Source organism: Trachymyrmex cornetzi, unplaced genomic scaffold, assembly GCF_001594075.2.
Source record: "Trachymyrmex cornetzi isolate Tcor2-1 unplaced genomic scaffold, Tcor1.1 scaffold127, whole genome shotgun sequence".
In the NCBI taxonomy this organism is placed as follows: Eukaryota; Metazoa; Arthropoda; class Insecta; order Hymenoptera; family Formicidae; genus Trachymyrmex; species Trachymyrmex cornetzi.
Genome location: NW_017295839.1, coordinates 495,602 through 513,858, shown reverse-complemented (window position 1 = coordinate 513,858; position 18,257 = coordinate 495,602). Strand labels below are relative to the sequence as shown.

Here is an 18,257-nt window from a genome sequence, read left to right as displayed (position 1 = left end):
GGCGGAGCCGAGAGGAGAGGCACTCGCGACGGCGAGCGGATTCCGCGCCGCGCTGTGCCGCGCCACTTCGTTTCCGACTCGCGCCACGTACGTGTCGCCGTTCGTGAATCAAGGTGCGCCATCCGATTGCCTTCCGATCTCTCGTCGCCGTATCTTCTCGCAGTTTCTCGTGCATCTCCAGGTGAGTCATGGGGATTATCTAGCGGCCGGTTCTACTCGGTCGCCGTTTTTACGTTACGTTAATCCGGAACCCTCGGCGCGCGATCGCGATCCGTAGATCCGGTCGAGTCCCCCCCGAGTTCTTTGCCTCTGATTATATCACTGATTGGTTAATTCTTTTCCGCCCGTGAATTTCCCGTAGGCACCGAGTTTCGCGAACGTTTCTGTTATCTGAGGCCTCCTATTCTGTAACTCCTAATGACGGTAATGGTATCGTTACTTTGTTACGCAGCCTTGACAACAGGCATTGTCTAATCTAAAAGATGCCTTTATGGTGCGTTTTAGATATCTTTTAGATATGTGTGTGTGAAAAGATGGCATTACCATTGTCTTTGACGTCTGTTATATATTTATGTTGTCGGGAGGTTTTATATATGGTAAAAAAAAAACGACGATATAACGATCGTTACTTTCATTAATGGTTAGAGAACTGTGGTCTTAAAGGGGCGTCTACAATGAGATTTTAAGGCGTAAAACTTGAGCCTTTAGCTGCGCATGAGAAATTATCCAAACGTAGTCGATTATTCTTCTTGCATTCGACCGTGATTGGTCAATTTCTTCCAGCTTGAAGTATAAAGCTTCAGTTTTACGTCTTAAAATCTCGTTGTAGACGCCGCTTAACTTCTCACATCGGTCGAAGTGAGCATCGCGTGCGATTCAGCCTGGATCGTAAGGAGGTCCGCACAATAAAAGGAACAGGGAACAAGAATTTCAACCTATCAGAAACTGTGTATTCCACAATACATGATCTCTGATAGGTTGAAATTCGTATTCTCCGTTCCTTTTATTGTGTGGGGCCCCTAACGCTCTCGTGCACGGACAGAGCAGCAAGAAGAGCGAGAGGTTTCGCCCAGTTTCGCCCCTGCATAATGCGGTTATATACCGGTTTTGCCGGCACGTTCCGTTCGGCGGGTGTTCTTCCCGCTGAATCGTGATGCGTCCTATTGGACGAGGTTAGGATCGCTCGATAGCGGTGATCGAAATATGATACTCTTGAGCGATACTCGATACTGAATAATCCTTATTTATTTAGGTGGAAACACTACGAGCGTTATGGCATTCTTTCCGTGACATCGATGATTAAACTCACTGAGGATTGTGTCTGTTTAGAGATCTTTTGTTTCGACCAACTGAATACATTACTCGATCTCGAGAGATCAGGATGCAGACCTTTGTGTTAGTTCCGAAACAACAATAGGTATAATAAGCCTTAAGCCGAAAGAAATTAATTATAGTCTATTGTTCTTTTCATATTTGACTGTGATCGGATAATATTTTACGGCTTGAAGCATCTATTGTGTTTTTGGGATTTATTTTTCTCATATATATTCGACTGTGATTAGTCAATTTTTTACGACTTATGGCCTCTTGAATCAAAATTGTGAATCTAAATTTAACGTTTGATGTGTAAAAGGATCAACCAGAGTTCTTTATTTTATAGAAAGAAAAAATTCTGATTGGACAATTTTTTTATGGGTTTTTTACAATAAGCCATATTACCTAAGCTTTCATTAGCCGTAAAAAATTGACCAATCATAGTCGATTATTCTTCTCGCATTCGACTGATTGGTCAATTTCTTACGGCTTGAGACTTAAGTAATGGCTTATTGTAAAAAGCCCATTGTGCTTTATGCATATTATGCGTTATGCAAAGGTCTGTGTTCCAGCTTATTCTCTCGAGGTTTCCACCATGAGATTCTTTTCTCTTTGTCACGTTAAGATCGATTCGCTTGAAGCCGCTTGGTAACTGCTTGAGATGAAATTTGGGAATAAAGGCGTTTACGTAATAGGATAAGAATGACAATCGATAAGATGCAACGTCGACGACATAACTTGAAAATTGCTGCTTAGCTCTCGTTTCATATTGATCGAAGAGTTTACTTTCCTTCTTGCCATTTAAGAGCAGTGCAAAAGAAAACGAAGAAACAAATTTATCGTTTCGTAAATTTGTTTTCGATGTATCACGGTTTCTCAATGTGAACTTTCTTCTTTTGGTTGAAACCGATTTTATATATAATACTTCGAAGAAAATATAGACTAAAATAAAATCAAGGAATTCATAAATACAACAATAGCTCCAACCCATTCTTATCCATTTTTATCAAAATAGATTAACTTTAATCTTAGTGTAACTTTATCTTTTTCTAGTTCTAGGAATTAGAAAAAGGTAAAGGGTAAACTTAAGATTAAAGAGTTTACCCTCCGTCTGCAATCATATTTTACTTCCTTTGTAATCCGAATCTTTTTTATTCATCCCAAGTTTTTTTTCTATTGTTCTAGGCATTTAAAAAATGGAAAAATTCAAATAACATTTTAACATCTCTATTACGTTACGTAATAGAGATGTAAAATAGTCTTTTAACTCAAATGTTAAAACCTTTATTTAATAAAAATTTAAAGAATTTAAAAGTTAAATTTGAGAATGAAATATCGCTTGTGTTAAAAAAAGATCCAGATTGCAAGAGAGTTTTCTACATTAATAGAAATGTATAAGAATAGTCTCGAGCTATTGTGTGCATCTATGAATTTTTTCTTGGTTTTATTTTGGTTCGTATTTTTCATAAATAAATAATACAAAATTTATGTTCTAACCGAAAGAAGAATTGCAGATTAAAGTTGATCTACTAGAAGTGGACACTTGTGGTGAGATCTTAAAACTGTATATTTATTTACTTTCGATAAGGTAAACGTGAAATTCGTAACGTGCCTTGATTTATCAGGAAACGCCCGATCTCTCAGTCGGCCGAGTGATCGCGATGCCGTTATTTCTCGACGATCGATGATAATGATAGAGGAGTATTATGCGGTTCTTTTCGTGTCATCGTGCGGTGACTGGACTTGGGCGTCGTTGCCAACGAAGATTCCAAGAAACGACAACACGTTTAGACACGCATGACGATAAGTTTGCATCATTCGCGATCGTCACGCATGGAATCGCGGCAATAGTCCAAAGTTAATGGAAGACTTCTAGACTAGGAAAATAAATCGCGATTTCGCGTATAGTTTCCACCAATTTTTCACAGAGACCAATATTTTGATCGACTGTTTATGTGAACACGAAAATTTATTTATTTTTAAATTGTACGTACACGGATAGAATTTTCTTTTAAAATTTATCCTGAAAATATGGTGGTTGTGGTACAATACAATAAATATATTTTACAGATTTTTACCACTTCAGTAAAATTGATCAAACTTATTTTATACTTTATTGTAGTTTTATTAATGAATGAGAGAGATTTACATTAAAATTCTTCGAAATACAATGTTGTTCCACGACTGTCATATTTTCAGGGTAAATTCTAAGAAAAAATTCTCCGTGTACAGTTTAATATTTAACTTTATATTGTATTTATTTGTAATTATATATCTTAATTTTTTTATTATGTTTATTTGCAATTGTATATATATCTTTTTTGCATTGTACTTCAATTTTTATTTTACTGATCGAACATATCTGGCACTCGTGCTTTTCTTGATTTGGTACTGTAGAATGTTTTTTGTCATGTGCATCTGCAAGCTTATTCCAGGGCGATTTCGTTCTGTAACGCTATGCTGGCGAGTTAACTCGACAGCTCGCCGACCCATCATCATGGCTAATATTATAAATTAGCGACGCGCAAACATTTAGACGAAGGCAGTTCGCAGTCGTTAAACGAACTAAGCTATGCGCGACGTTACGTCAATCGTTTACGACTAAAAAAGGAGTCGTGACACTTTAGCTACATTCATCGTTAAAAGATATATCGATGCTTAAAATGTATAAAGTTATAAAAATATATGGATCGATCATACACGTGCCATATTTTGTTATTACATCATCTCTCTCAGCCGGAAGTTGCACGATGTTTTCTTGAACTAGAAGTTTAAAAAAATTTAATAATTTTATTAACAATCGAAGGGCTTGCTGCAACAGTGAATTAATTTATTTTGTACATTGAGAAAAATGTATTAAATTTTAATAAATATTTATTTGAATAATGCCAATTAAACACTTATTTACAATAAATAAATATTTACTCAAAAGATTGTCAAATTAAATTAATGATTCTTATCAAATATATTTTTATATTTAATTTACTGTTCAAATAAACGATTCATTAAAATTTAGTATATTTTTTCAGTGTAAATTAACTCTAAAGTTAAAGTGAATTACAGCCTACATATAATGTAACCGAATACGTGATATTGATATTTTTCCATTATTTTAACTTCAATTTATTTATTACAAAGTGGGACTCACTGTTGTAGCAAGCTCTTCAATTAAATTAATATTAAATAATTGGAATTTTTTTATCTCTCCACTCCTTTCGCGAAAGATATTTTTCCGATCTGGGCGCCTCCCACTTCCGGTTGATGATCGATATCGATCTCGCCGTCCCGTTGTTCGATTAGGATTGTTTGGCACGCTGATCGAACATGCAAATTGTTAGGTGCGTTGCGACGAATTTCCGCTCGAAAGTGCGTTGACAGATCGAGCCGTCCATGTATAGATCCGCGCAAGAATGATGGGGTAATTATGTAAGTTCAGAGATGCTCGTGGTTGATAAATCAAATTATTTTATACAGGGGATTTTTCAAATCAATTAGAAATAAAAAGTTACCACGAAAACATATTCTTTTATATTAATTCTTTCTGTATATTAAAACCACATAGATCAATTACGAGTATATAATAAAATTATTAGTTAAAAATTATTAGTTAAAAAATTAATAATTAATTATTTAATCAGTTAAAAATTAATAATTAATAATTATTTAATTAAGTATATAAAAAACTTCGTGTCACGATAGCTACATTACGTACGTAACTATAGTAGTTAAAAATATCCGTCTATAACTTCCAAGTATATTATATAGCTTTATATATATGCCCGTTCAGAAATGACCGTTCGCTATGGCTTGATTTTACTCATCGATCGGCCGCGTTCCTTCGAGTAATTCTAGGCGAGATTTATATGTACACGCACAGCCGTACGATATGTGAAACTCTATTGTGAACATGTTCGATTTAACAACACAACGCATTGTTATAGTATACATACTTGAAAGTGAGAGTAAAAGAAAGTAACGTAGTAATCTTTCTCTTAGCGTTGTGGTAAATAATATTAAAAATATTAAAGTATTTAAATCTTAAAAACGTTGGAATTTACATTTAAATCTTTATTAGCGTTAATAATCGCATTGAACATTTATATTCTTTAAGAGATTCGTAATTATTCATGTAATTTGTATAACTTTGTTTCAATGATTATATAATAACAATTTTAATAATTGTATAATTTAATTTGAATATAGACAGAAATTTATTTGTGTTGCTATTATAAATGACGTAAAAAAATTTATTTTAAAGAATTTATTATTAAAGAATATTCTATGAAATGTTTAATTTCATAGAACATACTGTTTATTAATATTAGTGTTTAATTGTGATAAATGATGCCGCGAATATTATAATCTGCAATGATTCTGTTAAAGGTATTTGCTTCATCTTTTACCTCATGTGCCACGTGTTAAGTCGAGTTGCAGGCAAGCGCATTATCGAGTGACGTGTTTCTCGATTCTTTAAGGCCAGATGTGGCTTGCCTCCTACTCGTACATTACTGACTTTTATACCTGACACACTGACGTACAGAGTGTTCGACGAGAAGCGTAAAAGATCTGTTTCGTGAGTACACGTCAGTCGTAAATCTTCAACACAAACTTGAAAGAGTTTAGCACGAAGTTCTCTCACTTTTAAATTTAGTTTTTTTTCCTTCCATTTAATTAGCAATTAATTAGCTCCATTGGCACATCCGGTATAATCAGTTGTGATTAAGCTTCATAATCACAGATATCGATACGTGATATGAGATGTCGCAACTACTTTAAGCGTTCGTTTTTCAATTGGTGTAATTCTGGAAATTAGACAAGTCGCATTAAATTTATTTTTCGGGATATATTGTATTTTTGTGCGAAATGAATACAAAGATCTTTTTTATTATCAACGAATTTTTTATATTATTTTTTTAATGATTTTTTGAATTCAAAATTATGTGGATTATTTTTTTTTTATTCAACACAATTTTGAGTTTTATCGAATATTAAATGTAGATTTTAAACATACATTTAAATTGTTTGTTTAAATTAGGCTTTGCTCATATATCTCGAGCATTATAACAGTGTTTTTTTATTATGTAAGTAATATAACGTATAGGTATATAAATATATGATCACGTTGAAGCGTTTATTTATAATTTCTCACAGCGTAAGCGCATGTAAGTGCATTTTTAATATCTTTCCGCTGGTGTAACGTACGATAAGATACCGTAAGGGCAAATGCCCATCAACGGGGTTATTCAGGGGTTGGCAATATTATTCTGACCCGTAAAATTAGGCGTCATAAATGTTATCGTGCTTGTTATTAATCACGCGGCGGGACGACACACATGGACTATCAACGTGTCAGATCTTCAATTATAGTTCCTTAAAATTCATAAGTTTCTAATTGAGGGAGTGCAATTAATTACTGATTTAAAATTCAAAATGTTTTACGTCTGTGCTTTGCATCTGTCGGATTAAACGGGATATTCGTAAGACGTTTTATGACGTCATGAAAAAGAATAAAAAGTAGAGAATGTCGATGACTACATTCCCTTCTTGTATCAGTGAATAATATCGAATTGCGATTGTTGATTAGAAAAATTGGTCAGTGAGTTAAATAATTTCGTTACATTGTCAATGTCTTCCTTTATACCTTGGTATTATTGATGAAAACTGGATGGATGGGACGCGGTCTCGTATAATATTAGTGCTTGCGCGAGATTGTCAGGCTATAAAGTCGTCGAATAATTCATAACGATTCATTTCGTTTCTAGTTTTACGCACGAGGTGTGGCCTTGACTTTACAGTAGAATCAACAATAGAATTTGCAGTAGAATTTGAAGTCCGTTTAGTACTTTTAGTAGTCCAGTGATGCGAACTGTGATTTATGTGATTGTATTTAAACAAAATTATTTGTTTGGATAAAATTAAATTTTTAATTGAGATAAATTTAATTTCTATGGAATTTCATAGAAATAATTGATTTATATCCACTTCTATCAATATACAGATTAACTTTAATCTCAGTTTAATTTACTCGTTATTTTTTTCTAATTCTTAAAATTACAGAAAAATATAAAGTAAGTTGAGAACCGAAATTAAATTAATTTAAAGTTTATAGAAATGGACATTATAATATCATTAGGACAGATTCTTGTGCCTTTTGAAATATGAGTGCTCGCGAGGTTTGTGCTTTCATGGATTTTTTGCAGCTTCTTTTTATTATATTTCGCAATGTCACGATCCGCGAGATAGAATCGCACTTCATTCAAGTGCAACGGACATGATCTCTGGCGGGAAGAGGAGCGTTTGTCCAGAAATAAATTAGTTTGTCCGTGGCCAGTAAAAGCTTGCGTTGTTTACGATCTCAATTTGTAGCTTTGCGTGTACACGCCGGATTTAGAGTGCCAGGTTTCCATATTGCATAACGGTCGCGCCGCGATTGCCAACTGTTTTCTGTTAAACTGTCGCTGTCTCCCACTGTCTCGTTAACGTTGCATTGTAAAAATTTATTCAACAAGTGTGCCACAGCAAAATCCTGAATTTATGAAGTATTGAAAGACGTAATAAAAAATTAAAAATATTTTTCATTTAAATAGAGATACAATATTTTTAATAATAATACACTCCGCAGGTTTCACTTTCCATATATAACGAAAGACATCATGATTCGAGAATATCTTGCTTACTTCTTTGCATTAATTTACAATGATCTATCTTGTATCTTTCATAAAAATTACCACAATACTTTGCTTTTTCCTCTGTATTTATACTTTAGGCCAAAGTGTAGAAATACATTTTAAAAATTGACATTGTTGGGATATTTATTCAGATATCGATAACAATGTATTTTAACAATAAATTTTTTGACATAATAACTGTTGGATCTGAAGAATTATTGTTACAAAAAACACATTTTTTTCATTGTATCCATAACATTTCATTGCTATGGATATTTGAGTAAGTAATCTCAAAAATGTCAGTTTTTAAAAAGCATTCCCAAACTGGCCTGGAATGTATTTATACAAAAATTTATAATTCATTTCTTATTTTTCTTAAAAATTTTGTTTTTTCTATATATTTCTCTTTCCTTTTAATTCTTAAATAAGCCTTTTCCTCGCAAAAGATTTTTCGAAGAAATTAAACTTTTCCTTTATTCTATCCAAAGAGTCGCATCTATTCTCCCATTTATTACACACACTGTCAAAAATAAAATATTAATTTTAACTTAAAGTTGTATGGTGAACTTTTCGAGTCCACCAAAAAATGTTAATTTGAATATTTTTGCATCAGAAAGTCCACTATACGTCTTTAAGTTAAATTTAACAATTTATTTTTAACAGTGTAAAAGTTGAGAACACCGACTTCTGTGAAATCGTCGATCGATAGGATGCAGATCGCTTATCGGTTGAGTTGTCGAATCATCGAGTTGCGACAAGTCGTCGACAGATAGCGTAATGCTGCAGAGAGCCACTTGCGCGAATACCTGGATCAATAAATGCATCTCTCGCAGGATCCAAGAGAGATTCCCGGGAGAGAGGTGCCTCCTCCTTTCTTCCTGAAGGACGAGCTTACGTCAATCCCGAGTTTATAGTTAACGAAATCAATCATGCAAAATTGAAATTTTCATTTGAAGGAAATCATTAATCCATTAATAATTCCGAATTTCAGTCTCACAAAACGTTTCACTGATTCACCACTTATCTCCTTGAAACTTACTAAAAATTAGATTACGAATCAACTCAAAATTAAATTTGTAAAATTAATTTTATAATCTCGAGAGATGCTGTCTGAATTTAATCCAGGAATACTTATTTAGTTTTTTGCATAAACAATTACCTGGAGTAATTATCTTTTTACACTCCAATTATAAATCTATTAATCGTGTATTGTATGTTATCGTCTGTTAATCAATTTGTCAATATTTGAGATAATTTTATTTATATATATTCACTCAATATTTTCTAAAAAAAAAAGTAAGAAAAAAAATAGGTATGGACTTTTTATCTCTGTGCAGAAGATGTGATTGAGTTTTATTTTCTCGCTGCTGGTGATTATCCCCAGGTTAACAAGTATAATCTGATTGTATTTGATCCGGGAAATTACAAGTTCTATTCACCTTGAAAACTGAAAACTCTGCTGTGTGACTTTTTGTGAAAAGGCGTTCGACCTTCGAATTCAAAGTAAAGATCGAGTTGCATGCTAGGTCACGGACATTTGGCACATCCTGCCGAGAAGGAAACTCTCGAGAGTTAACCCTTTAGGATTTGCTCGTATTGATGGCGCAATTAATTTTTCGCTCATATTCGTGCGCGCACGATCGTTACGGTGACAAGACACGTATCTCCTGTTTTTCTGTTGTACCGATTTGTCTTCTCTCACTTCACCGGGTCTCGCAAGTGTGATTGCATAACATGCAAGCGTAATCTCGCGGAGGTGGGACTCTAAAAATAAAACCAAGCTGCGAGCGATTGAGCTTTTTCTCCCAGATTTTTTTGCGAGCAAAAAAATCTGCAAAAAAATCGCAGTCTTGCACGTGAGACATTTCTCATTTATGTAAAATTCATTCATTCGGAATTTATTTCTAATTAAAATAACTCTAATTAAATTATCAATTTATTTTATTAAATCCTTTTATGACATCTCGTAGTGAGGATCAAAAAGAATTTAAAGTGAAGTCTACGAATTGTTTATTTAATAATTGTTACTTGAAAAAAAATTAACGAGATTCAATTTCGAATTTATATTTATCACGAGTAAACTGTAATATTGCGCCGGAGAGTATTGCACAGAGTTATTCCCGCTTGTTTTTGTTCTCTCGACTCTCTTTGCTTCCTAGAATTACTCTAGAACGTACACTAGGCTTAAGCGGGAGGATTATGCAAAGCAGATCCAAGTGGCGCGCAAATGGTGCGTTAATTCGTACATGTTCGGTCGACATAATTCCATCGGTGTTCTATGCGTCATCGCGGAGGCAGGCTCACGGTTATCGCGGAAGTGCGAACGAACGTGCACTCGCTTGGAATCCGCAATAATTCAGCTTCATTCCTTCGCGGAATTAAACGGAACTGGTCTGAAACGCCTGCATCCGGCGACTGGACACGTCGGCGAGACTTCACGTCGCGAATATCATATAGTATCATTCACTGACTGGGAAGAGTCCTATTTTCTTGGTACGGAAAGAATGGTTTTATTGAGGTATCTAAAAATTTAGCTAGATGTGCAGATCTGAAAGGAAAATGATTTTATTGGAGCGTCAAAAGAATTATATGTATAACTCTCAAGCTGGTTTAAAACAAACACAAAATTTTTGGCAGTATTATCATCTTCAGCGTCCTATATATAATTATTTTGATGGTCAACAAAATTATTTTCAGATCTAGCTAAATTTTTAGATACTCCAACAAAGCTGTTCGTCCTGTGAAGAAATGTTAATGTAGAAAAAGAATGTAATTTTATAATAATTCTTATGTTTATAGCAAATATTAGAAGTTGATGTCGAACGCAAAAAAAGTATGATCTAGAAAGTAATTGTTGAGAAATTTAATCTACATTGTAAAGCAAAGAATGAATTATTTATAAGGAACAGAATGATAAATCACCAGAAAAATGAAAATTAAATCTTTCTGTAAGAAATATTCTTTTTAGTAATTTTTCGGTTTTGCAGACATGACCAAATAATTAAGTCGTATGAAAGAGTAAACACCTAGTACTATAAATATTTTATTATATAATAGTAATAAGACTTAATAAATTAAAAAAATTAAAAGAAGAAGGGCTACGAGCCTAAGAGTTAGTCATTAGAAATATAAATTTTTTAAAAATCACAGTATAAAAATATGTCATTTAGTCAGAATATAAAACTTTAATGTGCCGGCAATAAACAATATAACATAAACAAACGTTTCGATCCTTGTTGGATCATTATCAATGTTAAATATACAAAAATATAACGGTAAAAATATTACAAAGTTAAAATTTATAAAAATTTGCTCAGAATGAGTTGGAAGTTATGTAAACGTTGTAATAGGTAACGATATATGCTGCTTCTGGTTATCAGTTGTAAAATAAAAATAATTCGTATCTGTTAAAAAGAATATAAATATTTTAAACATATAATATTGAGTATATAAAATAAAACGCAAAGTATAAAAATATAATATATGAGACAGAGAAAATAAAATTAAAAATTGACAATAAAGAAGTATTCTAAGATTTTACAAGCAGAAAATGAATTATTCATTCGTAATAATAAAAAATTATATAATATCTAGTTAATAAGTAAAATATATATAATAAAATTTTTGTAACAATTAAAATAACGGATAATAGATACCTGGTAAATCATGTGTCAGTATAATATTAAATTCTATAATTTCAGACAATATTTTATTCATAATTATCTGTCATTTAAAAAATTTTTTTTATAATTTTAAATTATACTAATTTTATTAATATTCAATAATTTTATTGGTATAAAAAGAATAATTAAAGTTGGGCTCTTGAGATAAAACTTAAATAATAAAAGAAAAATGGGTAATTAAGAGCCTAAATTGGCAGTAATTGGAGCGATTATATCAACATATATTTCTCATACTACATATATATAACAAATACCGAACGTTTCGGCTTAATTCAAGCCATCTTCAGCAGAGTCTAGTATAATAAAATCTCTTGATAAATAATTCTAGATATCTTAGTAATCTCGTATAATACCACTTCCTTAATACAATTCAAGTAATAGCAAATCAAAGTAATTAAGTGCAACAAGAGAGTCTCCCAAATCTGAAGTATGTAACCGTCATTTAGCTGTTTGACTAATAAGTGCGAGCTAAATAAAATTTTCTATCTATTTTCTTTATTCAATGAGTTTTACTTTCTTGACATTGTTGTTTCCGTACTTATAATATTTAGTCTTTTATGTTAATTTACATACGTGACTCTGTTTTGACACTATGAATATGTCGCGAGAGATGCTTGGCGATGTGAAATTCGTTTTGTCGATCATGATTTAAGTTATAGTATTTTATTGTGAAGTTATGGAGTGCAGTAGGTAAATCTCCATAATAAATTGGTGTTTTCTCTTTATGGTAACTGTCCTTCTGATATACTTTATTTTTTATTTAGCTCGCACTTAGTCGAACAGCTAAATAACGGTTACATATACTTCAGATTTGGTAATCTGGAAGACTCCCTTGTTGCACTTGATTACTTTGATTTGCTACTACTTGAATTGTATTAAGGAAGTGGTATTATACGAGACTATTAAGATGTCTGGAATTATTTATCAAGAGATTTTATTATACTAGACTCTGCTGAAGATGGCTTGAATTAAGTCGAAACGTTCGATATTTGTTATATATATGTAGTACTGAGAAATATATGTTGATATAATTGCTCCAATTACTGCGAATTTAGGCTCTTAATTACCCGTTTTTTCTTTTATTGTTTAAGTTTTATTGGTATAATTTTGGTTTAAGAAAACTGAATTTAAAATATAAAAATTTCATATTATGAATTAATCTAGAATTTATAAACCTTATTTTATTGTAGTGATTATGTCACATATTTTTATGTTAGTAATAGGTTATATAACGTATATTCGAATCCCTTTATTGTTACATTTGTGCACTAAATGAACATGTTTGCAGTGAATATGTAAGATCGATATTACGAATTGTCATCGCGACAACTGTATCCTCTTAAGTTCTGCGCAAATATCGTCTCGCAAATATCAGTCTCGCAAGATTTGCATCTTGCATAAATAACAGCGATTAATTATAAAGAGCCGCTCGCCAGCATTTAGCGCACCGTCGTCATTGCTTTTATCGATTTTAATTACTGCAATCGGGGAAATAATCTTGTTTATTGATTACTTATACTCGAAAATTACTTACAGTCAAAAATTAAGTAATAATATGCAATATCAGGCACGTACACAAAGTGAACGAAAAACGATATCAAAGTATTCTTCAAGATTGTTGAAATTGCAAAATTTAAAAAAGTTATTTGAAGTTATGCTCTTTTATTTTTTAAAGCAAAGGTATTAATTAATTTTTTTAAGGTTAAAGGAATATCGATTCATTATGTATTGAATTATATATTTTATTATGTTTATCATTATAAAAGAGAAAAAACTTATGTAATATTAATATTATTTTTTTATTTAAATATATATATATATATATATATATATTAAAATATCTGTGATAATTTAAACATTTCAGAAATAATTCCTGAGCATTATGCAGTCTTTATCGCAACAGAAATTTATTCAATTGCTTACGAAAGGTAATTAAGGCGATAAAAATAAGACGTTGCAACGAAATAGTGTTTAATTGCTGCAAGACGTCATCGTTACTTTACTATATTCAAATATTGACTTCGCTTTCGTGAGACGAAATAAATCATTACGTAAGGTATACAGTTGTGATAAACGAAAAATGTGATTAAAGTAAGACTGCATCATGTAGACCTGTCGTGTCTTGAGGAAGGTTCATCGTCATTATCTTTGATGGTGATTGTAAAAAATACTCCAACGAATCATGATCGCTCCTGCCATCAAATACTCGGTGTCGCGATAATTTTATCGCGTCCGAAGATATTCGTGGAACGCGATCCCAGAACTCGAGATTGCAATCACTTATAATTCTCGATAAGTTATATCATTTCTCTCTAAACAACAAGATAGAGGCGAAAACATTTTATTTCTCGAATTTTACTTGTGGTTAATTGCGAAGTTCTTATATAAAAGAAATATTATTATTTATAAATAGAAAAGTATATTTTAATAATTATTATTATTGTATGTATTTATTGTGCAATGTGTACAAAATTGTGGTTACAAAGAAGAAAGTTAAAACAAACATATAAAATATATATAAAATAAAATATAATATAATGCAATACATGTGCACAAAAGGAGAGGTACCAGCAAATCTGCTGCTCTAACGCCTATCTGAAATAGAGTAGCAAAATGTAATCAAGAGGATTTTAAATGATTATAATTATTATAAATAGTAATTATAAATAGCACACTAAGAGAAAAAGTTTTAATATTTAACTATAATTATATATTAGGACAACCATATATATAGTCCTCCCAAAATAACTGTAATTGTAGTTACTTATATCATTTTTTATAGTAATTTTAACCATTTTTATAGTTATAATAACTATAATTATATAATCATTTTCGTTGTCAATTATATATATTGGTTTATGGAACTGTACATATTACATAGTTCTTATTACTAATACTATAATATCTAATTATAACTATATTTATGGTAATATGTAATTATTTTTTACAAATAACAAGTTACAAGTACCAAAAAGTTTACTCTCAGTGTATTAATAATAATTACTATAAAAATAGTAATTTAATATTAATGAATTATGTTAGTACAATTGTATTAGAGATTTAGTGAAACATAATTGGTTTTGATCAAGATCTTTTTGTAAATGGTTATCGTGTATACTGTATGTATACACATTTCGATGAAGATTGCATGTTTTTAAATTTACATCGCGGTTGCTTTCTTTATGCCGACGACACTTTTGTCGCCCTTTCATAATCCCTGTGGGTCTTTTGAACATCCTCTGCGAAGTTGAAGAGGCAAACAGTGAAGTGGTGGACGCGAGCCACACTAACGAGTCTTTTGAATCGCCGTTTCTCGCTTCCGCTTACAATAACGATGATAATTTCGCAGAATAATATGTTTCTGCAAACGGGTAGATGAAAATTAGCCCATTATTCTAATATGGCTCTGTTAAATTGCATTCTTAGTACTAAACGTATTATTAGATGAATAATATATATTTATAAATCCTATAATCGAAAAAATAATATTTATTAATTATAAGCAGTAAAAAATTACAATAAATTGGATGATAAAAAAAGTCCTGATTTCACAGTACTAATGAATGAATTAATAAAAGCCAATCTGATAAAACTTCAAATTGAAATCTAACGTTCACTTAAACATGACGCTCGATGTTCATCTTATTCATTTCTGTTAGACAAGTGGAAGCTAGGCGTGGATTTTTTAATGGCTAGTCATTAGAGTAATGGACTACTAAAATTTATGCATAAATGTACATATGTGCAGGTAACACCATGTGGTTACACCAGAGGTTGTAACATTGAACATTGCAATAATAACGCGAAAACATAAAACATGGTTAAAGTTGCATTCCGTGTCTCGGAGGAGCTATGATGCAATGGCGTATGTACAGCTGATTGAACGAAATGACATCTTACGGTCTGTCACACCTCCATCGACGTCCATCCGGTCTGTAATCGACAATTTTGCCACCCACCACGCACTGTTCACCAGTGCTGCGTTGGGACTTGGGATTTTTTTTTAAGGCCCTGAATCATCCGGATATTCAGACGCGAATCGCGCATTATACGAGATCCGGCAATTACATCTAATTTTTCGGACTAGTTAAGAAAGGCGAGATCTAAAGCAATAAATGAAATAGAAATAATTTTTCAATATTACTCAATATTTATTTATCAATGTTTTTTAATATTTATAAGTTAAGTTCTAAAAATAACGTGCTTTAAATAATCACATCCAATATTAACAGTTCTTTATAGATTTTTAATAAAAACTTTTCATTATAAAAATAACTTTTTATAAAAACTTATTAATCAATTAAATTTTGATTCTGACGTTAAACTTACTAACAAAGTCTGTTAATAGTCTTTAACTGAAAAAATTACATGCGGCAATAAATTTAAAAATTACATCAAAATCCAAATTTACTAAATAAAGCAATGAAAAAATTTTCCAAAGATTGCAAGTTATTAGATACGTACATTCGTTAGATATGTAAATTCGTTTACAGGATATTATCTTTATTATTATTATTATTATAAAAAATAGCAATGTTGAAAGATTTTCCTGGTTCATTTATTAATTTAACTCTCATTAATCCTTTTATCAGCCCAAAAAAGTTGTTAGAGTCTTTTTTTATCGAATTCTAATATTCCAATATTCGAAAAATATATCTTAAGAAAAGTGACACAAATAAAAAATATAAAATTATTCAGGAAAGAGGAAAGAAAATAGAATATTTTTTTAAAATTAATTATTTATTATGGTACTATTAAATATAAGTTAATTTAAAACTAATCACAAATTGCTTGTTCCGAGTTCTGTAGAAGCAATGTAGATATTTTTATGATGTTACTTCTACTTTGATTTGTCATTTTTTTTTTTTAGAAACTTTTGATTTCATCTTATATTACTCTTCCTGATTGAAGACCAATGTATTTTAAAAAACGATCCGTACATAATACAAAATTTGCAATTCGTAAAAATTTTGACTTTCCACTTTTCCTATAAAAGTGCGATATAATCTGATTCGAAGGTGTGTATCCGCGGAAATTCGAAATGGGAAAAATTTGCAAATGTTATTAGGGAGACATTGCTGCGACAGGTTTGTGTCATCGCGAAATTCGATAATATATATTTTGCATACGTCTGCCCAAGATTGTTAACGCCGGAGGCTCTCGAGTTACGCGTAAACATCACGGTTTGAGCATTCGCTCTAGCGATGCTATCGATTTCACGAATACGATTGCACCAGCCATGCTAATATGCTCTCGCAACTTTGCTCGTCGCGCTCGACTAAACCGCGTTTAAGTCGCCGAAGTACCGGCTGCTGACATTTTGCTGCTCCAGTTCAACATCAAGATATTCGTAAGCGGCGAGATTTTGCGTGGAGCAGCAAAGTACTACAGTTTTCTTCTAGAAGCTTTATATCTTTAATGAAAAAATGTGGTTTTTGCAAGCTTTTATTTATTTCCATTTAGTCATTTATTTCATTGTCGATTCTTTCATTAATATATTAAATAATTATTAATTTAAAATAAATGAACGTGAAATGTCTTGAAATTTCATTATGTAGACGTTCCGACAATAATTTCTTGTCACTTATCTCTTGATAACGAGTCAAGTATCGAGGGAATAAGATATCGATTTTAGAAATTATTAATTTTTTCCCACTTGTTAAACTTTCCGTCGTGACGTAATGTGATTAACAATAGAGAGACATTACGTGACTGCAACATTTCGGCCATTATTAATGAAACCATTAATACAATATTAGTTAAATCGCGCTCATCATTGTAACGTTCATTAGACGCGTTCGATATTAAACGTCAGCGTTATTCGAGGACTTTAACCCAGCATCAACCATATTAATTTTCGATTTCGCCATGTAATATCGACTGGCCGTAATATTTCTCGATATTATTATTGTTACATCGCTCATATTCGGTTAATATACCGATGGATAGCCGAGCGCGAAGGGAGGATGAGCCAGAGGTGGAAATTTTCGGGGTTTGAAAATTCTCGGAGGGCGAACGCACCGGCGCGCACTCACGCACACACGCGTGCGTGCGCGTGCGTGTGCGTGAGCGTGAGTGAGTTACCCCGCTCGTGACGCCGGGCCATGCTGGTCGGGGCGTGTGTATGTGTGTGTGTGGGTCGGTGTGTATGGGTGTAGGTGCGTGCTATCGACCGGGTATCCTCTGTGCCGCTGGACGGACGGCGGCGTGCCCCACCCTGAAGAGAGTAGGGAGCTCCGGAGCTCGTGAGCGAGCGAGAGGGATGAACGTGCCGGCCGCGCGGGTGACGGAGATAACGAAGTGAGGGGCGAGAGAGCGAGGGAGAGAAAGAGAGAGAGACCGCGGCACGCAGAATGCCGCCTCCTGCTTAGTGATAGCGTAGAGACTGTAGTGTTCACATCACACCACACACCTAACCAAAATTCTCGTTCACCATTCAAGGAAAGTTCGATATATATACATAAATATATATATATTATATATCCGCACAAATTAGTCAGTTAGTTTCTCGACACGCACACTACACCACTGACCGGTAACACGCACGCCCGCACACACGTATTATATCTACACGTATATATATATATATATA

General features: G+C 32.5%; 1 protein-coding gene across 2 annotated transcripts in view; it reads left to right on the top strand.

The window, feature by feature from the left end:
• The first annotated feature begins 45 nt into the window (after nt 1-45).
• Nucleotides 46-18,257, top strand: part of Argk1 (Arginine kinase 1) — a 24,756-nt gene continuing 6,544 nt past the window's right edge. Inside the window, exon 1 of one of the 2 annotated variants that reach the window (XM_018522053.1) lies at nt 46-169. The gene's annotated coding sequence lies outside the window, so the exon portion shown is untranslated. Of the gene's footprint in view, nt 182-18,257 lie in introns of both variants that reach the window. The other variant, XM_018522054.1, reaches the window with a different exon arrangement.